This window comes from Cebus imitator, unplaced genomic scaffold, assembly GCF_001604975.1.
Source record: "Cebus imitator isolate Cc_AM_T3 unplaced genomic scaffold, Cebus_imitator-1.0 Scaffold124, whole genome shotgun sequence".
NCBI classification, from domain to species: Eukaryota; Metazoa; Chordata; class Mammalia; order Primates; family Cebidae; genus Cebus; species Cebus imitator.
The window spans coordinates 1,614,255-1,635,716 of NW_016107439.1; the positions used below are offsets into that span (position 1 = coordinate 1,614,255).

The 21,462-nt window shown below is 40.3% G+C and overlaps 1 long non-coding RNA gene across 5 annotated transcripts in view; it reads left to right on the forward strand.

Annotated features, from left to right (window-relative positions):
• The first annotated feature begins 1,050 nt into the window (after positions 1-1,050).
• LOC108312365 overlaps positions 1,051-21,462 on the forward strand; it is a 48,148-nt gene continuing 27,736 nt past the window's right edge. Inside the window, exons 1-4 of one of the 5 annotated variants that reach the window (XR_001828606.2) lie at positions 1,051-1,476; positions 2,017-2,091; positions 4,389-4,528; positions 15,894-15,977. This is a non-coding gene — a long non-coding RNA (uncharacterized LOC108312365). The other 4 variants (XR_001828607.2, XR_001828604.2, XR_001828605.2 and 1 more) reach the window with 4 other exon arrangements.

Genomic DNA, 21,462 nt, shown 5'->3' on the forward strand with positions numbered 1-21,462 from the left:
TATTTTTAGTAGAGACGGGGTTTCACCATGTTGACCAGGATGGTCTCGATCTCTTGACCTCGTGATCCACCCGCCTCGGCCTCCCAAAGTGCTGGGATTACAGGCTTGAGCCACCGCGCCCGGCGCCCTCCATGTTTCTTACAGCATTACTCACAATAGCTAAGAGGTAGAAACAACCTAAAGCTGATGAATGGATATAGAAAATGTGGTGTGTGCATCCAATGGAATATTATTCAGCTTTAAACCAGAAGGAAATCCTGACACGCGCTACAACACGGAAGGACTAGAGGACATTATGCTATATGAAATAGGCCAGTCACAGAAAGACAAATACTATATGATTCCATGGATATGAGGTATCTACTAAAGCAGGCAAACTCATAGAAGGAGAAATTTGAATGGTGACTACCAAGGGCTAGTGAGAGTGAGAAATGGGGAGCTGCTGTTCAATGTATAGACTTTCAGTCACACAAGATGAAAAATGTCTAGAGATTTGCACAACAGATGTGTAACAATGGGCAGTAGTTAAGAATACTGTACTGTACACTTAAAAATTTGTTGAGAGGGTGTATTTCACGTATGTTGTTGTTTTTTTACTATAATAATAATTTTAAAAAGCAAGCAAACAAAGAACACCTAATGCCTGGCTCCACTCTAACCAATTAAATCAGAATTTCTGGGAGTTGGGTGTTGGGCATCCCTTTGTTGTTTCTGATATCGTTGCTTTTCCTCTTTTAGCTGTGCACATTAGAGAGCCACATGCTAAAGAAAAATCTCTATAAAACATTATCTTCTTCTTCTTCTTCTTTTTTGAGACAGGGTCTCACTCTGTCACCCAGGCTGGATGGCAGGGACTCATCTCGGTTCACTGCAACCTCAATCTCCTGAGTTCAAGCAATTCTTTTACCTCGGCCTCCTAAGCAGCTGGGATCACAGGCATGCACCACCACACCTGGCTAAAACTTTTTTTGTATTTTTTTGTAGAGATGAAGTTTCTCCATGTTTCCCAGGCTGGTCTTGAACTCCTGAGCTCAAGCAATCCTCCCACCTCAGCCTCCCCCAGTGATGGGATTACAGGAATGGGCCACTATCTTCTTTTTTAAAATCTCCATCCCATGTGCCATATTTGCTCTCTAATAATAACCATAATACTTAAAAATACCTATTTTGATCAGTGGCACCGTTGTCTTTCAAGTTACCTGCCTAGAAATGTGGGTGTTGTCCTAAACTCACTCTGACTGCCAGTCATCAATGGTGTTAATTCTACATCTTAAAGATCTATCCATTCCTCAACCCCAACCACATCTTTAGGATGGATTTTACCATTTCTAAAACTGAAATCTAATGGTTTCTCCATCTTTGAACAATTTCACCAAATGGCCTAACTTTCAGAATGAACTTTAAACCAAAGCTAATGTGCCTCTTTTGCCAATTCTATCCACTGAAATAGAAGGAAGGAGGGTCAACTGAAAAGAGGTAAGCTTTACATAGTATATTTTGTATTCCTATCATTCACCTTTCTTTCTGAGTACTAATACAATTAGGGTTTGGGTTTTGATTGGGCCTTGCTATTCTAAATGTTGCAATTGATTTCTATACGGCTATGCATGTCCTGCCCAAGTTTACATGATCTTACCCTAGCTGGCTGCTCAATCTCAGCTTTACACACAAGCAATGCTCCATCATTTCCAACCTCCTCTCATCTCCTCAGATGAGCCATCTCTCCCTGGCATTTGAACATTTGCACAGCTTGTTCAAACCCGCTATCATCTCCCTCCTTCTTGCCCTTCGCCAGCTCACTAATTCCTCTCTAGACTTCGGGATCAGCTTACGTATTACATTGGCTTAGGACTGGAAACAGGGGTGTCATAGCAATAGATGATAGAACAAAGATGGCAGGCAGTGCCCATTGACTTTTGACGCTTTGCACCTTCATTTCCAAAGCTGCCTTCTTGAAGTCATTCTGGCCAGCTTCATAGCGTTTATAGGACCCCCTCATCCCCTTGTCTTTTACAGGTTACCCAAAAAGGAATGTTCTAGAGGAAATGGCACAAAGCCATAGAATTTTAATTGCAGTTTGGAATTACAAATGTGAGTAATCCAAAGTTTGCAAAATTTGTAAAACTGAGAAATTACTATGCATTTTTTAACAATGGCAAGAATGGTTGCCAGTAGGTCCACACAAACACATGAGTTATATGTAAATACAGGAAGCAACTTTTCTCACCCATCCCCAACCACTGAAACCAAAGCCAATAAACTCCTGTTGGCTACTATCCACTAAAATTGGAGGGGGAGAGGTCAAATGAGAAGAGGTAAGATTTATACAGCATGTTTTGTATCCCTGTAATTAATATTTCTTTCTGAGTACTAACCAAATTGGAGTTTGAGTTTTAAGTGGGCCTTGCTGTTCTAAATGGTACAATTGATTTGGATATTGCTATTGATTTGGTTTTTGGGCTATTATCTATTTGACAACCAGGAAGAATGATCTTCTTTGAATCTGATCTGCCAGATTTGATTCCCAAGGAATGATGAACATCCATTAGAGGGTCCATATATATTGATGAGCAAAAGGGTGCTGAACTGCATACTCTGTAATTATATCCACAATTGCTTCCACATTTAAAACAAGTTTTGTTATTATTTGCATGCATCATTGAAAACCAATTATTTATACATGTTGCAATTTTGACTCATAAAAAAATGAACATTTGTTTTATGCTTTTTGAGCAGGGAAAAATGGAATGAATAGAATATAATCAGTTCCCTAAAATTATCAGTTACCAAAAATATTTTCTTTTTTATTCAAAAAGGTCTGTGAAATATGAATGTTTGCATTATTTGGTTTGTTTACTTGCTTGTAGTTATTCTTGTTAAAATTTACAAGCCCAATTATTTGACTATGACATAGGAATTAGGTCCAAATAATTAGAGAAACATTTGCCCATTGGTAATTAAAGTTTCTGGGTGAAAGGAATTTAAAAGATTACATAAGAGATAATAAGTAATATTATCTTCCAGTGAGTAAGTGTTTCCTTGTTCTTTGGAGAGGAAATATTAACTCTTCAATCTTTGTTTTTGCTCATTTTATTCAAGTGTGACTTGGAAGGAAGGCTTAGTTGTAGTTAATAGACACCAATGCATGCCAGACATTGCCATAGAAACTCAGAACACAAAGACAAATAAGAAATACCTCCTTCCTCAAAAAACTTACATTTCAGTGGGATGCAGCATTTAGAAGTTTAAAATATCACATATAGGAAGTTATCTTCTATCCAATATGCTCTCCATCAACACCACGGAAGCCAAGCCCTTGCATTAAGTGTAGGAACGATCATGAATATTTCAGAGGTTACAAAAATGTCTGCAGGCTCACAAAATTTTGGAACTTATGGGGAAAGATTAAATTTGCCGATGGGAACACACAGATGAGCCAAGCTTGCTCATTTCTTCTGCAGCCCCTTCACATATGGAAGACAGGGTAGTAGGGAGGTTTGGAGAAGTTGCATGCACTGGCTCTAGAGTTAGGTTAGAAACAGTCTTTGCTGCCTTTAAGCTTATGACTTTAAGCAACTTACATAGCAACCCCTTGCCTCAGTTTATATTGCTGCAAAACGGAAGTTGACAACTGTCCTCACCCCATGGGACTATTGTAAAGAATGATTGATAACGGGGTCAAAAGGGGCTTAATCAACACAAGCTATTATAATAATCTCATTCACTTCTCTCTCAACCCAAAATCTTCTATATCATTGGAATTCAGCTCTAAATCTATCTCCATTAGGTCCCTTAAGATGAACTCTAGACATTTCCTGAGGCTGGCTTGACAAGGGGAGAGAGATAAATGCTTGCTCACTCTGCCATCAGATTTGAAACGACTTCATTAGTGGTTCATTCGGTTTTGTTTTTGCAGGATTTTTGCTTGTTTTTTGTTTTTGTTTTTTTGTTTGTTTTTTTTTACATACTGCAGGCTTTGGGGGATTTGAAGAAATCCATCTAAAAATGCAGCTTCTCCTGGGAGTGGCCTCTTCCAGTTTTAAGGAGAACAGAGGTGGCAAGTCTATGGCTCTGTGTTAAGGGAAGCAAGGGCTTCACAGCTGCTTTTGTAAACACTGTATTTGGAAAGAAAAAAAAAAAAAACCCTGGCCCAATGCCACCTTTTCCCCCGGTGCCCTGAGAACTGTTGTAGGTCCTTCCCCAAAGCCACATCTGTGAAAGGCAGAACTGGCAGGAACAATCCTCAATGCACAAGTGCCTGGGAAGCCAGGCAGATGACAAGCTCAGGGGAGCCAGGAGAAGAGCGGCCAACCCATCCTTCTATTGGCAGAAACTTCAAGGAAGCAGAGGTTTGTATAGGCCAGAGTATTTTTTTCCCTCTGTCTTAGATCACTGAGGTGAGGAGAATGAAGCACAGTGAAGTGAACACAGAACCAGGTGGCACTTCTTTTCCATCACTGATGTTCTGAATCACATCGCTGCAGTGGGTGACATTGCTATCCACAGGAGAAGAGATGAAATAGAAAAGGTGATGTTTTGTCTGATTAGACTAGCGCTGCTCAGTAGAAAGAATGTGAGGCACAAATGTGAAGGTGTCATTTTAAACTTTCTAGTAACTCATACCTAAAAAGAGGGGAAAGAAAGAGGAATTTATTTTAATAAAGTATTTTATTTAACACAACATATCCAGGATACCATCATTTCATCAAGCAACCAATTGAAAAATTGTTAATAGAGCTTTTACCTTCCTTTTTACTAAGGCTTCAAAATCTGGTGTGGATTTTATACCTACAGCACATTGCAGTTGGGACCAGGCACATTTCAACAGCCTCATGTGCCTAGTGGCTATCATTTTGGACAGAAAAGGACTCAACTCATCTTTGAAAGTTAAGATAAAGCAGAAACTTCGTGATCGTTAGACCAATATAGTGCTCTCCATTCGAGTGCATTGGGACAATCTGAGATTCATCTTATAAATTAGAGGCTTTTCAGCTCCAAGCTATGAACTGTCACTTGCTCTCTCTTCTGCCAGCAGGAGGCAGCGGCCACTTGGATCCCAAACCCCTGGTCTTCAGCCTCACCTAAGAAGTATGTTTTTCGTCAATTTCTTTCCATTTCTTAGAGTTCCCAAGGAGTTCAGTGTTACAGCTTCCTGGGGCATTCACACCTACTTTTAAGAGTTTCCAGGTCTTTCCCACAAAAGGCCATGCAGGTAAGGGTCAAGAGCTGGAGAAGTGGCAGATGTACTTTGTAAACAATGCAGCAAATGCAGAGACTGGATTATGTAAGCAAGTCCTTGCCAAGGGGCAGGAATGGGCAGAGGAGGCCTTCACCCAGCGCCCCAGGCTTTGCTTTCCTTCCCTTCCAATGATCCCACACCGTCCTCAGGAATCCGTAATCTATGGTGAATACCTTTCTCCTGATCACTTTCCCAGTCTCAGAGTGGTCCCTTTGAAGCCATCTGCTCTGGACTCTGGCTTTCTCTACAGCTCACAGAGAGGTTCCTCATTTTCCCGTACCTCCAGAGATCCTACCAGTCTCAGCCCAGAGGTCTCCACCTTAAGGAAATCTTTGATTGACCCACAACTAGAACAGGTGTGAGATAGCCGTGCATTCTTCTTAGCTCCCAGTGGTTTTCTCTTAATTGTAGCACCTCTCACATTTTATAATTATGGTCAACTTAGGTGATTGTCTAATTGTACAATAATCTATTCCACCATATGCTTTCTGTAAACAGAAAATGGATCTGTTTTGCCCATGTTTAATAGGGATAATATGAAATGTTAGCCCCTCTTCCCCAACCCATCAAGCCCTATCATGGGTTTGTTTATTTATTTATTACAGACAGGGTCTTGCCCTGCCACCCAGGCTGTAGTGCAGTGGCATCATCACGGCTTGCTGCAGCCTCAGCCTCCTGGGCTCAAGCGATTCTCCCACCTCAGCCTCCTGAGTAGCTGAGACTACAGGTGTGTGCTACCACGCCTGGCTACTTTTTAATTTTTTGTGGAGATGGGGCCTTGCTATGTTGTCCATATCAGTCTTGAATTCCTGGGCTAAGGTGATCCTGCCACTTCAGCCTCCCAAAGTGCTGGGATTACAGGTGTGAGCTACCTGGCCAGGCCCTTATCCCTTATCATGAGTTTAATACTGTCCTAAACTCAGAGAAACCAGTCCCCACCCTCAAATAAATATTCATTCAATGGTTTTTCTTCTCCTTGTTTTATGTTTATATTTAAATTTACACAGCTCTCCTCTGGTTCCTGAAGCTGCCTCGCGGGTAGGCATAGCCCCCTTTGCACTGTATTTGTTTCTCTTCCCCCAGCACCCAGGTTTTCCCCTCCTCCCCCAAATCCCTGCTGAACACCTGCCTCCTACCTCCTAGCTCCTCTGATATTTCAAAGACGCCCTATAATTTTTTCTTTGTCCTGTGGATAGACCAAGAACTCTGAGTTTCCATTGCTATATTCTTGAAGGGAAAGAAGACATACCCTGAAATCTTTACCTTTTATTGTGAACAACTACAAAATCACATCAAAATGCTTAAGAGAAATATTGGCAAATTAAAAAGACAGACCAGGAGCAACTTGATGTCAAGGCAACTATAAGTTCCTGTATTTCATGAGTCAGCCTGGGCTTCATTTTTTACTATTTCTGCCTGTAGCTATGACTTGTTTCAAAATCCTACCAAATACATTAAGAATTTAGAAAGCCTCATGCCGGCTTCCTATTTTCCACAGATGACAGTAAACTAAAAGTCCTCCAGAGACATTTTGGTCATAGAATATTATTGCAAAAGAGTCATTCAGCCTACTGCCAGCAAAGAGCTCTTGTCTGGAAAGACCTAGTGCCAGACACAGTGGCTTTGGATGATGGTCCTTCTGGTTTCAATGAGCATCATGAGTCACTGAAAATAAATCTCCGGGCAGCTTAAGGGGTCTGATTGCATGTAGATCCATGCTTGTGAATGCCAGTACTAGGGAGGATGAAATGTGTGTCAGCTACATAACAAAAGGAGGTTGGCCGGATGAACAGGATGTGCTCTTGGAGAGAAGATTTGAAGGTTTTCTTGGTGGTTTGCAGAGAAAACAACAACAAAATGAAACTCAGACTGGCCTGCACAGACCTATTTTTAGCCAGTACTTTTATAGCATTTTCACGTCAATCTTCTGAGACAGACAGAGTAAGAACATCGTAGCCATTGTACAGATGGGGAAACTGAGTCTAAGACCTGTTGAGGGACTAAGAGTAGCAAACAAATATTTATTCAGACTTGTAGTATTTTCCCACTTCATTCACTATTCAATATTATCTTATCTCTCAGTTTTACTTTTACACTTAAAGCCAAAATGTATTAACATAGAACGACTGTATGCAGAGGACTGCTTACACACAGAAAAGGTGCTATCTTTTAATTGCATTTTGCAAGTGACTTGAAAATTTCCTTAACCTACTAATACGATCTGGGAAGTTTGCTGAAGGGTGTGGTAATCATGTGCGTTTCTGCAGATTATGAGACTGTTTTTATACATGTACAATGGCATAGAACAGGAAAATATAATTACTTGTAACCAGATCTTTTGTTGTCTTGATATTTTTTTCAGCAAGTTGTCCTAGAAAGCAGGCAAAGGGAGAAAAAGAGAATGTGTACAAAGAAAATACACTTTTTCACTCAGAAAAAAATGGCAGCATTATAAGGAAGAACCAAACACACACACACACACACACACACACAAATACACACATACGTATCCCTTCTTCTTTTCCTGTATGACTTAATAAAAACTCAAAAGCAGCTTCTGCAAACAGTAGACCATTCCAGGGGAAAAGCCAGTGCCCAGAGCACTCCCAACCTGATCAATCAAACTCTAGACCTAAAGCACAATTGAGCCATTTTCTTTTTATTACAACAATTCATAAAATTTGGAAGAGAAAAACCCATCTGTAATCTTACCAGCCCACATGACTATTTCTAGTTTTGCAAATTTCCTTCTAGTTTTTCTTAACATGTATATTTTTTCTAAAGTCCCTCACATGTAGTCATTTTTTTTTTGAATTGCATCAAGTACTTCAGAAGAAAATAAATTTAAATATCATCATACTCTTGCATTTGTGGTGGCCATTTTGTATTTACTTTGGAAGTTATTTCAGAACCTTTTTTTTTTTTTTTTTGAGACAGGGTCTTGCTCTGTCGCCCAGGCTGTAGTGCAATGGTATGATCTTGGCTCACTGCAACCTCCACCTTCCAGGTTCAAGTGATTCTCATAGCTCAGCCTCCAGAGTAGCTGGATTACAGGTGTGCACCACTACGCCCAGCTAACTTTTTGTATTTTTAGTAGAGACAGGATTTCACCATGTCAACCAGGCTGGTCTTAAACTCCTGGTCTCAAGTGATCCATCGCTTCCCAAAGTGCGAGGATTACAGGTGTGAGTCACCATGCCCGACCTATTTTAGAACTTTATGTTTTAGGCAAAAGTTTCTGCTTCACAAGTTGTACTCAAGTTAAAGAGAACTTATTACTATTGTCCTCAGGTCCCACATGGAGCCCAGAGTTTGGTCAAAATGTAAATTTATGTGACAACATATATTCCATAATAATTTCCTTCTCTCACTTTTAAATGCCCATCATTTGTATTAACAAATTGAAACTTACTGTCATTACTTCAGAGTAAAGGGTCATCCAGGTAACATTAATAGATGCTGTGTATACATGATTGATGACTGACAGTTTGTACCATTGGATCATACTGTTTGGTGTTTAAATAGTGCCAGGGTCCAAGTGATTAAATTCCACTAAAGACTTGGTCATTTTAGACAAAGTAGCCTCATTTACAGCATCTGGTTTGCATGATCACTCAGCCCCTCTCATGTAGTATTCTTGAGAGCAGGATTAGGAGGCTAACAACTGCATCCCCAGGTATGACATTTCAGAGTTGAATTTGATACTTGGATCTCACAAATGGATTCTCAAAAAACATATCAATTGGTTTTTTGGTTTTTTTTTCTTTTTTTTTTTATTGCATTTTAGGTTTTGGGGTACATGCGAAGAACATGCAAGATTGTTGCATAGGTACACACATGGCAGTGTGATTTGCTGCCTTCCTCCCCATTGCCTGTATCTGGCATTTCTCCCCATGCTATCTCACCCCAATTCCCCACCCCCACCGTCCCTCCCCTATTTCCCCCTGACAGACCCCAGTATGTGATGCTCCCCTCCTGGTGTCCATGTGTTCTCATTGTTCAACACCCACCTATGAGTGAGAACATGCGGTGTTTGATTTTCTGTTCTTGTGTCATTTTGCCGAGAATGATGGTTTCCAGGTTCATCCATGTCCCTACAAAGGACACAAACTCATCGTTTTTTATGGCTGCATAGTATTCCATGGTATATATGTGCCACATTTTCCCTGTCCAGTCTATCATCGATGGGCATTTGGGTTGGTTCCAGGTCTTTGCTATTGTAAACAGTGCTGCAATGAACATTCGTGTGCATGTGTCCTTATAGTAGAAAGCTTTATAATCCTTTGGATACATACCCAGTAATGGGATTGCTGGGTCAAATGGAATTTCTATTTCTAGGTCCTTGAGGAATCGTCAATTGGTTTTTTTGTTTTACTATCTCAAAATATGTATATCATAGTGCAGTTTTCCAACAGAGTAACTGTCATGGACAAGAAGAAAGAGGAGATTTGAATTTGTCCTTGAAAAAGAAAGGACAAATACAACCAAAAAAATAAAAAATTAAAAAATACAACCAAAATCCAATTCAGCCCTTGCTGGCAAACTAAATTCTCTGTTATCAATGTGCAGGTCACATCTGGGATTTTCTTGAAAAATCAAGAATTACTTTTCTAATGACCCTGAGCATAGTTCTTCCCAATAAGTAGCAAAGAGGCAGATGGACAACTTATATATTCCAAACATGTTTGGAAGGTAGGCTAATTTTTACAATTGAAAACTTTAAAAAGAAAGAAGCAATAGATGGCTTTAGTCCTCTCACTTAAAAAAGAAAGTATTGGAAATTTTTAATGCTTTGTGATGGTCCTTGCTTTTCTAAGAAATCGGCATACATTATCTCTCTGCTGCTGCTTTAATCTTTTATAATTATCTTTGAGGTCTTTCATGCCCCTTTGACCTTCCTAAATTTTGAATCTGTTGTTTCATATGTCAAGTTTTAAATTTCCTTTTAGTCACTCACTTGGGCATCATTTATTCATAGCATTTTAGAAGTTACAAACGTGATGTAAAGTAAGACACAGACCCTGGCTTCAAGAAACTTAGAATCAGTAATTAAACTTAGAATCAAAATGTATATGCTAGGAACTACATATTGCTGGAGAGACAAATTCTCCCAGGTTAAGTTCCTAGCTATGTGTAAATTGAGAGGTACATAATTTTAAGTGCATTTGGAAATAAAGTAGGGGAAGAAAAGAGGACTAGGTTATGGGGAGTGGAGAACTGAACAAACCACTTGATCTCACAGATGCATAGTGTACTATTTATTTATCATTGTGGAAGAGTTGTTGAAATGGAACTTATTATCTTATTAAATAATGAATTAATAATGATTAAATCTCAGTTTGGTTGGCCTGAGATTAAATTCATTAGGTGTTTTTCTTTGTTGTTTTCTTGGTTTTTGTTTTTTGAGACAAGGTCTCACTCTCTCACCCGGGCTGGAGGGCAATGGTGTGATCACCGCTCACTGTAGCCTCAACCTCCCAGGCTCAAGTGATTCTCTAGCCTCAGCTTCCTGAGTAGCTGAGACTATAAACCTGTGTTATCACACCTGGCTAATTTTTGTATTTTTTGTATAGACAGAGGTTTGTCATGTTTCCCAGGCTGGGTCTCGAACTCCTGAGCTCAGGCCGTCTCTTCTTATCGTGGTCTCCCAAAGTGCTGGGATTACAGGCGTGAGCAACCTTGCCCAGCTTTCATTAGGTTTCTCAGGTTTGTTAGCTCTACTGGGGATTTCCAAAGTCTAGAGAATTTAGGGAAGATTAAGGGCGTGGTGGTAGGTGGGAGTGAAATTTACCTTTTATGATCCATGTGTGAAATATTTAAATTAATGAGTGCCTAATTGAACTTCCAGTACCATCTCCGTCAAAATAATCTTGTGCAGGTAAATGACAAACAAAATAAACAATTGGTTTGTACTTACCCTGACCCTAATGCAGGAGACCCAAGAAGTCAGGCTTAGAAAGAAATTGAGAGCATCCTGGGGCACAGAAGGATTCTTGAGGCTTTTCTTTGACTTTTGGAATTTTCATTTGCTTGTTTGTTTTTATTTTAGTTTTTTATTTTTTATTCTTTTTAATGAAAATAGGCATGTGGAAGAAACACCTATGGGTAAGCATCGTAAGCAGATTTTTCTATTCTTGGTTTCATGCTGTGAAGTGGTAATAAGAGTGTCAGGACAGCCAGGGAAATATGAGTGATTCCCTGAAATCCTGATGACTATGTAGATTTTGTTTTCAAAACAACTTTTGAAATTATTTTGCAAAGCTAGAGCAAAGGACTTTGGTGCTTTCTCTGAAGTTCCGTAGGGGTAGAGTCTGACTTCCATGGTACCTTTCACCACGAAGCTCCCTAATCTGTCCTTCCATGAGCTGGTCACATGCCAGCTTAGGAATGGGAAAGTTGGTGTTGGGAAGCCTCATCAGAGGTCTAGGTGTTGTCTTCACTCACTTCTAATGTGCTCTCTTTTCTCTCTCTGTTCTCTTTCCTGTCTGTTGCTGCTGCTGTCATATTTCAGTGCAGGGAGTACTTCTTGTCAGTAAATTCAATGTATTCATAGTTGTAAAGTGACAGCATTGACAAAGTTGGAAACATTCATTTTCCATAACATGAAACCTCAAATTTCATCTGTACTCAGATCGGATTATATCATGCCACAAATATGCTGTAAAAAAAAGTAGAATGGGAAATTGGGAAAGGAGACTTACTTTCCACTACTAAACTTTTTTTTTTGAGATGGAGTTTCACTCTTGTTGCCCAGGCTGGAGGGCAATGGCGTGATCTCGGCTCACTGCAACCTCTGCCTCCTGGATTCAAGCAATTCTCCTGCCTCAGCCTCCTGAGTTAGCTGGGACTAAAAGCATGTGCCATCATGCCTAGCTAATTTTGTATTTTTAGGAGAGACAGGGTTTCTCCGTGTTGGTCAGTTTGGTTTCAAACTCCTGACCTCAGGTGATCCACCTGCCTTAGCCTCCCAAAGTGCTGGGATTACTGGCATGCACCACCATGCCCAGCCACTAACCCTTTTTTTTTTCCATTTGAAAACTTTACTATGAACATGTATTACCTATTTTTTAAACTTGATATGACAAACAAACAAATAAGTAGATGCCACCTGTGAGCTGTTTTTCAGCAGTGTTAGTTGAGATATCTCTATAAAGGTGCTTCTGAGGCTCAGTGTTGTTCTCATGCAGATTTAGTGCAGCCAAGGGGAAGGACAGAAAAGCTGAAATACTCAAGAGAAGCAAGATTTTGTTTACATAATTTAAATTTATTATTAACTAGCAAAGACCAAAACAAGTACAGTGCTGAGATTTGCTGTAACAATTGCAGAGGCAAAATAGAGCAGCATTTGGATGTCTCTCAGTCCGCTGTCAACAAACTAGACAACAAAGCTAATGACAATTAACAGTTAACAGGTGACAGAGACACAGCTCTTATCAATTCAGTCTCTTTGTGCAGCATTCGGTGGACTATAACTCTTTAGAGTTTGCTGTTCACAAACCCCGAGGCTAAGACTGAAGGCAGCTTCAACACATTCAGCCTTTCCTCTGTGGAAGAGAAGCCGTCCCTGGCAGCTTCAGCAGGACCAGTTGAAGAGAACAATGGGACTGAGTCTGTCCCAGAAACATAAATGGAGCTACCCAAAGACCAGGGAGAGGAGGCTTGGAAATTAGTTTTAACACAGTCCCAGTGTGAGACTAGCAAGTAAGAGAGTATGCTGTGGGACACTGTCTAATGCATTGCAATGCGCAGGGATGAGTGTGTGAATTTCTTTTTATTGTTGTTGTTTTTATTTTTTGAGACAAGGTCTTGCTTTGTTGCCCAAGCTGAGTGCAGTGGAATAATCACAGCTCACTGCAGCCTCAAGCACCTGGGCTCAAGTGATCCTCCTGTAACAGGGTGTTCCAGGTTCTTGGCCCCCGCCCCCTGCCCCCCCACGCCCCCGCCAGCAGGGGGAAGAGGCCCTGGAGGTGTAGTGGGCTCTTTCACGTAAATATCGGACCCAAAGAATTTTTGCAGAAAAGCGATTTATTAGGCAGAGAGAAAGAGAGAGAAAGAGAAGTAGGGGGAGAGAGAGAGAGGAAATTCCCACGCTGCCGTGGGAGGGGATCCAGAGATGACGTCCGCACAGGTAAGGGGCAGGGGGACTTTTAATCTGGGAGTCACTCCTGCCCCATTCAAGTCCTTGTCCAGTGAGAGGAGTTCTTTCAAACTTCCTCTGGAGTGATGGGTTTTTGACTCTAATGCTGGATTGGTTGCCGGGCCCACAGTCCTTCCATAGCTTTTCGCCGACTTTCTAAACAAAGGGAGCTCACCTGGACTGTCTACCTTTCCCGCCAGCGCGATAGTTAGACAAAGAACTCTAGGCTTCCGGATGGGGGGTGTGTGGATGGAGGTATGGCACTGGGAAGTTCTTGCCTTTAAAACCACGCCCCTTGCGGACTTGGGAGGAGAAGTTAACACAAGTTCCTCACTCCCACCTTAGCCTCCCAAGTAACTGGAACCACAGATGTGCACCACCATGTCTGGCTAATTTTTTTTTTCTTTTTTCTTTCTTTTTTTTTTTAGTGGAGACAGAGTTTCGCCATTTTGCCCACACTGATCTCAAACTCCTGGGCTCAAGAAATTCTCCCATCTCGGCCTCCCAATGTGCTGAGATTACAGGCATGAGCCACCACACGCAGCGAATGTGCATGCATTTTCAGTGAGTCCTTCATGCCCAGCCTCATGACTTCCCTGAGTTCCTTTTCCAAAATCTCTGAGCTAACAAAGCAATATTCTTGAGTCTTATTTCCTTTAACTTTTGGCTCCTCTCTAGCACTTGTCACTGTTGATCGCATTCTTAAACCTTTCCTCCCATCACTGAGACTTCTTAGAGGCCAAGACTATGTCCAGTAATAATAATAATATTAATAATTACTACAAATTATGAAACGTCTTCTGTACACCTGGCACATTGCATTATCTCTTCCTTGATCCTTACAACTACCCTTTAATATCTCACTGGTACCAGGCCTGGCGTGACGGCGGCTCACTCCTGTAATCCCAGCACTTTGGGAGGCCGAGGCGGGCGGATCACAAGGTCAGGAGATCGAGACCAACCTGTCTAACACAGTGAAGTCCCATCTCTACTAAAAATACAAAAAATTAGCCGGGCATGGTGGCACGCGCCTGTAATCCCACCTACTCAGGAGGCTGGAGGCAGGAGAACAGCTTGAACCCGGGAGGTGGAGACTGCAGTGAGCCAAGATCGCTACGCTCCACCCCGGCCTGGGCGACAGAGTGAGACTCCGCCTCAAAAAAAAAAAAAAAAAAAAAAAAAAAAAAAAAAAAAAAAAAAAAAAAAAAAAAAAAAAAAAAAAAAAAAAAAAAATTCATAGGTATGATCATCCCCAGGAAAATGCAGTTTCCAGAGGTGAAGGGATGTAGCTTACATTTCTGGCATCACATTTGTATTATGCACATTATTTCCTAACTGCGACATTACAGTAAGTGACCCAAGAGTTAGTACCATGCCGCAGATGCTGCACCAGTTAACAAGAAGTTGTGTGAGTTTTAGAAAGTCGTGTTGGAAAGTGTGAGATTTAAAAACAGACAAATCACTAATTCTGAGAACTGAAAGATGCTCAGTAATGGGCGGTTATGACCCCTGCCAGCATTATCTACAGCAGCATTACTGTCTTATCATCATCAGACTCAAACTTTCTTCACCAGGAACTCTTGCTCATTCCAGTATGCTACACTTCCTTGCAACTGCCGGGGTGTCAATAGCTTGCTAGATACCCTTTAAAATGTTGTTAAAATACTTGTTGGTGGATTAACTGGTGGTAATTTATCTTTCCAAATATAGTAACACTGAGAAAAGGACAGATCAGTAAGGTAACAAATTGATATGCAATTGTATTAATTAAGCAGTGAGCAGATTTGCTATAAGGCTGTTTTCCCAAAGTTTTTCCACCCCAGGACCTGCAGGGAACCTGTCAGAAGGGGAGAGCCCCCTGCCAGGTCCCTGCAGGTCCTGGGGTGGAAAAACAACCAACCACCATCTCCACCTACAAGTTCAGATAACAAGGTGTCACCAGCCAGCTTAACCCAAAGAAATCAGGACAATCTTTTAGAAGCAAGAAAACCCCAAGGCAATAAATATAATCCCAGCTAAATGCTTTGTCAGACTGAAAGGAACATGACCTTGTATGTTTTAATCTTTTGACTTTGTTAACGGAAGGCATGAAATAAAATTGTGTTTACCTGAATTTCACTGCAGCAGAGAGCTAATGGAAATCAGCTAACGTCGGAAGTTAGGATAAATATCTTAAAAACTTTACCTTCTAAAGCCAATTGTAACATTGTAATTCAAACGAAAATGAAAAAAATAAGTGCTTCCAAACACTAAAAGAGATTTCTCTCTTCTCATCATTTTGAGAGCAGTTGCTATAAAATATGTTCTAAAACAAACACAGAGCACTAAAAATTTCACTGTTTAAGCTAAAAGTCAAACATCTGTCTCACTGTCTTTTAGTTTCACCTTGGTTTTTGAGGGTCTCAACTAAAAACTGTAGAAATTTGGAACTTTTCTCCCACACATTCATTTTAAAGAGTTAGTTCTGAGATTTTAAAGTCATCTTTATTAGTTAATGATGCATATCTTTCTTTTCAGCCTAAACAGACATGGAAAGAAGGACCATCTATGGAGCGGAATCAGTCTCCAGACTCCAAACGACGTGAGAGAGAGTGTAGAATGGTAGGGAAAAGCTGGATACACTGGTTGCAACCCTGCCTCTGTATCTTACTTTTCAAGTGTCCTTGACCTTGCTATGTTACATAAACTTAGTGAGTCTAAGTTTCCTATTTATGAAAAATGATGTCAATAATATTCAGTCCATAGGGTTGTTGTGAAGATTCAGAAAGACTGTTTATTAAGTTCTTGTCTGGCATCTAATAAAGGTTCAGGGTTGGGTACAGTGTATTTTTGGAAGGCTGAGACGGGAGAATCCCTTGAGGCCAGGAGTTCAAGACCAGCCTGGGCAGCATAGTGAGACCCTGTCTCTACAAAAAAATTAAAAATTAGCCAACCATGGTGACGTGCACCTGTAGTCCTAGCTACTCGGGATACTGAGGTAGGAGGATCACTTGAGCCCAGAAGTTCAAGATTACAGCAAGCAATGATTACGTCACTGTACTCCAGCCTGAGTGACAGAGCAAGACCCTGCCTCCCAAATAATAATAATAAAGTCTCAATAATGGAAGCCAATGTACTATTATTGTCCTTCCTCAAATAGATGGAGAAAAATTTATAAAGACTACCACTCACTGAGTACCGACTCTATACCTTGCACATCCCTGCATCTAATTCTTAAAACCATGCTGACAGAGCAGCATCATTACTCCCATTTTACAGACAAGCCACACAATCACCCTGCAGTGGAGTAAAGGTTCAATTCGGGTATGTTTCCCTTAAAAGCCCAGGTCCTTTCTACCATCCTACACTGCCTCCTCACCCCAAAACCAGATTCAACTAGTCATACAAATGTTGGCAAGTTTCGATTTGGAATTCCTCCTGAAGAAGCTTTTACTGACTGCCAGCCTCCTGGAAGGCAACTTTCACAATGTTATCATAATTGATCATGAACCAGGGACACTATCTCAGCATCTCACTAACAGTATTCATAAACCTTAGTCTTGTCTGGATTATTCCACACACCTGGTTTTGAGTGGCATATAGGTGTGAAACCCTCTGATTCAGAAACTCGTATCACCTAATGGTTCTAACCAAAAGTTTGATATCTATGTCAATATTTGCCAGTGTATGGCCGGGCGTGGTGGCTCACGCCTGTAATCCCAGCACTTTGGGAGGCCGAGGCGGGTGGATCACGAGGTCAAGAGATCGAGACCATCCTGGTCAACATGGTGAAACCCCGTCTCTACTAAAAATACAAAAAATTAGCTGGGCATGGCGGCACGTGCCTATAGTCCTGGCTAAGGCAGAAGAATTGCCTGAATGCAGGAGGCAGAGGTTGCGGTGAGCCAAGATTGTGCCATTGCACTCCAGCCTGGGTAACAAGAGTGAAACTCCGTCTCAAAAAATAAATAAATAAAAAAAATAAAAACAAAAATAAAAAATAATATTTGCCAGTGTAGAATCAGCATGCTATCCCCAGTGGAGTTGTTTGCTATTCCTTTCTGATCCTCATTCTCTCCTTCCTCTCAGTTTCTGGTGTGAGCTCTTGGCAGCATGAGTATTACGTGAGTAATGAAGAACACAACACGGTTACACATCAGCCAAACGACCCACCCCTAGCTCCCATATGTAGCCTGACATTTTGCCCTTGTATTGTACTCTAGAAAGTTCAAAAGTGGTTGGTTAAAAAACTCAGCAGAGGCAATTATGTGTAAGTTACTCCAACTGCCATCTCCAGGCTGAACATTTCTGAAATTGTCTTGGTATATGAGGTTAGAATGGTCAACAAATCACTTAACCTTTATGAGTCAAGTCATTTCCGGTGTTAAATGAAGGACTTGGATTATGTTGAGTTCTTTCCAGCTCTACAATATTATAGTTACATTTTTCTGTATGATCACACAACCCTCTGGTCTCAAAAATAGAAGATAATTTTGGAATGTATGATGATAAATTACACTTATTGTATTAGGGTTCTCTAGAGGGACAGAACTAATAGGAGATACATATATATAAAGGGGAGTTTATTAAGTATTAACTCACATGATCACAAGGTCCCTCAATAGTCTGTCTGCAAGCTGAGGAGCAAGGAGAACCAGTCCGAGTCCCAAAATTGAAGAACTTGGAGTTGGATGTTCGGAGGCAGGAAGCATCCAGCATGGGAGAAAGATGTAGGCTGGGAGGCTGGGCCAGCCTAGTCTTTTCATGTTTTTCTGCCTGCTTTATATTCTGGCTGCGCTGGCTGCTGATTAGATGGTGCCTACCCACATTAAGGGTGGTCTGCCTTTCCCAGCCCACTGACTCAAATGTTAACACCCTCACAGATACACCTGGGATCAACCCTTTCATCCTTCAATCCAATCAAGTTGACAGTATTAACCATCACACCTATATTCAAGAAATATTTATGTTGATTATTTTTTAATCCCGTTGAATTCTATGAGGTTGAATAGATTACAGGCACTTAGAGTAAAAATAAATCTAACCCTAAATAAGAATGTGAATGATACATGTGTGTACTACTCAGTCATCATAAATATTGGTGATAATGTGATAATGCATCACTAAATAGTGACCTCTCATCATGAGTGCCAATTTATTTCATAAAAATAATAAATGTATAACAACACAAAAAGAAACTAACATGTTTTAAAAATACTTAAGTGCTCCATGAGGGCAAATTTTTTTTTTTAATTTCATTTCCCTATAACTTACATGATTTCAAGGCTGATTTAAAAAACTCCTTTAATAAAAACAAATCTTATTTTAAATTTGTTCAAATTGATTCCTGAAACCCTTGCTCATGTAGGAAAAAAGAAAAAAAAAAGAAAAATTTGTGCAGAAATGGTTTGTTTTTCTAGCTAAAATTGATTATCTTAAACTTTCCTACTAATCATTTCTCAAGGAAAGGCTTATGTGAAACATTCATTAAAATAGATTTGCAGCAGCATTTTTGTGAAGCAGGGGATTGAGGTAAGCATACTTAATCTACTATTTTGATGGAATCCAAAGGATTTTGTTAAAAGCTGAAGTACTTTGAACGCAAGTATTTAAGCTTCAAACCAAGCTTTAAGCAGTAGGGGAAATGTAAGTCAAATTTTGATTCAAGTCAACCTAAGATCCTTAGCTGAAAAAGTACTTAGGTTCTTAAATATATATATCAGATCTGATTCTTGAACATATTTTTGTGTGCACACAAACACATGTACTGTCTTCTGTGAATTCTGTTCAACCAGCTGATCACTCATTTTGAGGCATTAAAAAAATCATTGTTTCGACATTTATTTAATGAATATTTTTATTCAATATTTATCTGTGTCAAATGCAAACCCCAGAACAACACAAAGTAAAACCACCAGAAGATATAAAGAACAACCAAGCTATCAAGCAAACAGAGAAATTTTAAGGGGAGGAAGAAGCCCCATTGGGCTACTGTAATTAAGTCATCACAGAGCCAAAACATTGACCTCTTCCCTGGTGTCACAGACACATCAAACAATTGCAGACTAGATCATCCTAGTTTAGGATTGAGTCATTTGTCTGTATCTCTCCAGCACCCAAAACACTGACCAGTACATAGCAGGTGCCCAAAAGAAATGGGCCTTCTTTTGGGATCATAAACCTGACACTGAAATACACCTGAGACATAGGTGAAGTTGTTGCTTACTGGCCCCATTATCAATAAAACTCAGGGTATTTGGGGCTATTTCTGATTCACAAATTATCAGGTCTGTCTGATGGAGGTTGCTGGCATCACGGGGAGGCTTTCAAGGGTTTTGTCCTGTTTTCTATTTCTCCCTCATCAACATACACAAATGCACACACACACTTCTATTAATATAGATAATGGTTGTTTTCTTAACCTACTGATATGTAAAAGCAAACTAAAGCTCCCCACTCCCACTTCCACTACCACTTTGCCATTCTCCATGCCTTCATCGTTGGCTGCGGTGAATACTTATTCTTAGGAGCAGGATTTTATTAAATAACTGGTGACCCCTGGAAACTGAATGTCCAGTGAGCGAACGGCACCAGGATCTTGTTGCGAGAACCAACAGGCCAAACTTGTCAAGAGAATCACAGGTTTCCTATAACAAAGAATAACTCATTTTTAATGATCAAATGAAAATGCAAATTTAGGGAAAACAAATCAGGTTATTTGGAGGACAGGATGCTCTCGGAGGATATTAGTGTCATTGTGGTTTCCTGAGAAAGGGCCTCTATTTTGCTTGCTAGCAAAATGCCAATTCTAATTATTCAAACTGACATCCCTCAGGAACTTTTATGAAAATTGAGGTAGATCCAGAAGAATGGGTAGGAACCAAGCCTTTCATTTTGGAAGATGGGAGAGGTCAGCAACTTGCAGATTGTTCTGATGAAGAGAGTTCTTGGGAGGCTGAATCTGAGTCTCCTGGTAACAGAACCTTGTTGAGCAACTTGAGCAGATCTACTTCCTCTGCCACCTTGTCTTCTATTAAATTAATTAAATAAGCCCTTTCCTTAGTAAAGGCCCTATATGCAGCACCCAGTAAAATGTGAAATACAAAGATGAAAAGTTATTTTTGAGACTACCAAGTGAGATGGTGTTTGGAAAATTGATATGTATTTTATTATAATGATTATTATGAATTTTATTAATGGCTAATATCCTATTTGGTATATACATATATTATCTATTACCACAAAAATTCTCCATAACAAACAACTACAAACCCCCATTGCATATAAAAAGATTTATTTCATTCATGATTAGCAGGTTGGGCAATTTGGATTGGGCTCAGCTGAGTGGTTCTTCTGATCTTTTCTAGGGGGGTTAGCTGTCTGCCAGCCAGTCTAGGATAACCTTGGCTGGGAGATGGGGGCCATCTCTGCTCCCAACTCTGCACCACGTGAGTCTCATCCTCCAGCAGGCTCGCCTGGACATGTTTTCACAATCATGGCAAAAGGCTAGAGCAAGAACAAGCCTAATTTCACAAGTGCTTTTCAAGCCTCTGCTCACATCTCATTTGCCAATATCTCATTGGCCAAGTCAAGTCACAAAACTGAGAGCAGAGTTAGAGTGGAAATGTGCTACAAATTTTGTGGCATAGGATGTGTCCACAGAGTAGTAAATAATTAGGACCAATAGAGCAATCCATTTACCACGTGGGGCATGCTATTTTTGTTTATTTGAGAATATTCATTTATGTTACTTTATTTTTATATAATTAAGACAATGTTTTATTTTATCAGAACTCTTTTTTATCTTTTTTTTGTATTATTATTGTTATTATTATTATTATTTTAAAGTCTTGCTCTGTCACCCAGACTGAAGTACAGTGATGTGATCATAGTTCCTCCTGAGTAGCTAGGACTACAAACACGTGCCACCATACACGGCTATTTTTAAAATTTTTGATAGAGATGGGGTCTTGCTATGTTGCCTAGCCTGGGTTTGAACTCTTGGCCTCAAGGGATCCTCCCACCTTGGCATCCCAAAGCACTGGGAATACAGGTGTGAGCCACGACACCTGACCTATCAGAACTCTTAAGAGTAGTGTCACTCAGA